A 2500-nucleotide genomic window follows, 5' to 3' on the forward strand; every position below is an offset into this window, starting at 1 on the left:
GTCGCATGCACTCACAAGTGCACACGCATGCGCGCGCCCACACACACACACACACACACACACACACACACACACACACACACACACACACACACACACACACACACACACACACACACACACACACAGATAATTAACCTGAAAACAGCCTTTTTTTGGCGGTGAGAAAGCAGTGACATGACAGGAGAGGAGAGGAGAGGAGGATAGAAGAGAGAAGAGAAGAGAGGAGATGAGAGGAGCACATATTGATCGGCACATTATTGCAGTAACTGAGCTTCCTGTCTGGAAGAAACCTGTCCAATATCAATTTACACACACCTGCACGCACGCCAGAGAAGGATGGAGAGGAAGACAGATAGAGACGGGAGGAAAAGAGGGAGGAAGGAGGGAGAGAGAGAGAGAGAAGGAAGGAGGGAGGAGGAGGGAGAAAGAGAGAGGGAGAGAGAGAGGGGAGAGCAAAAGAGGCTGCATGAGGAGACAAAAAACTGGCTAAAACTGAGCAAAAGTGTAGAGAAGTGGTAGCAGTGAAAGAAGAATAGAGAGAGAGAGTGAGTGAGTGAGTGAGTGAGTGAGTGAGTGAGTGAGTGAGTGAGTGAGTGAGTGAGTGAGTGAGTGAGTGAGTGAGTGAGTGAGTGAGTGAGTGAGTGAGTGAGTGAGAGAGAGAGAGAGAGAGAGAGAGAGAGAGAGAGAGAGAGAGAGAGAGAGAGAGATTGTGGAGAAAGAAAAAAAACAGGAGGTTGAATCTGAGCAAAGTAGTGAAAAGGACAGAGAGAGAGAGAGAGAGAGAGAGAGAGAGAGAGAGAGAGAGAGAGAGAGAGAGAGAGAGAGAGAGAGAGAGAGAGAGAGAGAGAGAGAGAAAGCTAGAGCAAGGGAGAGCGAGGGAGAGCGAGACAGGGAGAGGGGGAAAATGATAGGAGTCAGAAAAGAAAGAGGGGGAGAGGGACAGTAAAATAGCGGGTCAATTTTGGCCGTGGGTGTGTAATTTGCGACGGCACAGAGGAGCATTTCCATCTCCTCTCTTCCCACCTTTTCTTCACTCCTCCACTCCTCTCCCTCCATGCACCCTCTTGTCCTCAATCATCCACCTCCAACGCTCATTTTTTCTCTCTTCCTTTTCTTTTCCTATACATCCCCTTCTCAAATTTTGCCTTCTCTCTCCTACACACACACTACTCATTTCTCCTTCTCCTCTCACTCTCCACACCACACCCACCTATTCCTCCTCCCCACTCCTTCTCTCTTCTTCACCCTTTCCCACTCCTCCTCCCCACTCCTCCTCTCCTCTACTCCCTTTCCTTCTCCTCCTCTTCTCTCCTCCCCTCCCCTCCACTCCACTCCTGTCCTTTCTACTCCTCCTCTTCTCCTCGAACCAACTCCCACTCCTCCTCTCCTCCCCGCTCCTCCTCTCCTTTCTCTTTGGTAGCTTTCCACGTCCTCCTGTGACAATAACAATCAACTCCGATAAATCAGGGGGCATTATGGTTGGGCTCTAGGGGAGCACAGCAACACCCTCACCCCCCACCTCCGACTCGCTCCGAATTCCCCTCCTCACACTTCTTAACTGCTCATGCTCATACTTCTCCTCCTCCTCCTCCTCCTCCTCCTCCTCCTCCTCCCCTGACTGTCTGATGCGACAGTCACGTTGGACTCCCAATAAATCAAGAGGCATTACTATTGGGCACTGGGACGGCACAACATACCCCACTCCTCCTCCACCTCCCCTCCCTTATCTCCCTACACACCCACTCTTCCTCCTCCTCTTCCTCTCCCTGTTCTCCCTACACACCCACTCCTCTTTGCACTTTTCTCCCTACACCGTGGAGAAAATACTGGCTACCAAACTGTGGCTAGTAGAAAACCACTAGCCCAGTGGTTCCCAAACTGGGGGTCGAGACCTCTAAGGGGGTCGCACTCGCAGATATACTGCTTGAGGGGTCGTGGAGAAAAGGGACTCTGCATAAAAACGAGAAAACCACAGGTTAACAGCTAATATAATTGTGTAAATTGGTTAGTTAGTAACATTATTCGCTTACAGATTAGATAGATATAGTTTTTTTTTTCTGTGAATTTCTATATTAGCAGACAAACTGTACATGGAAAATCTAGCAATATTAATGGACAAAAAATACCTGAGAATATGGGGAGTGGGGGTTGGGAAAACATTTTTAGACCCAAAGGGGTTCCCGACAGAAGAAGTTCTGCACTAGCCACTGTGGCCGGTGACTGGCTATTGAACAAAAAGATAATGTCAAGTGGAACGGAGGCAGACTAGCAGAGTATGCCGTGGAACATTAGTAAACCTTCCTCCTGAAGCCTCATACAGTTACGGTAGAATTGGGCTGACGGACTGGTCCTTTAGTCTAGTGTAGGGGTGGGGAACCTTTTTTTGGAGGGCCACTTCAAATTCACCCAAGGAAGGGCCACAAAAGTCCTCCGAGGGCCGTACTATGAACACAAACCAGGATTTCCCCCTGCACTTTAGGGTTATATTGAAGGCATT

At 49.3% G+C, this 2500-nt stretch overlaps 1 protein-coding gene across 1 annotated transcript in view; it reads right to left on the minus strand.

The window, feature by feature from the left end:
• zranb3 (zinc finger, RAN-binding domain containing 3) overlaps positions 1-2500 on the minus strand; it is a 120296-nt gene that overhangs the window by 103116 nt on the left and 14680 nt on the right. The gene's annotated exons all lie outside the window — the stretch shown is intronic.

This window comes from Engraulis encrasicolus, chromosome 12, assembly GCF_034702125.1.
Source record: "Engraulis encrasicolus isolate BLACKSEA-1 chromosome 12, IST_EnEncr_1.0, whole genome shotgun sequence".
Taxonomy (NCBI): domain Eukaryota; kingdom Metazoa; phylum Chordata; class Actinopteri; order Clupeiformes; family Engraulidae; genus Engraulis; species Engraulis encrasicolus.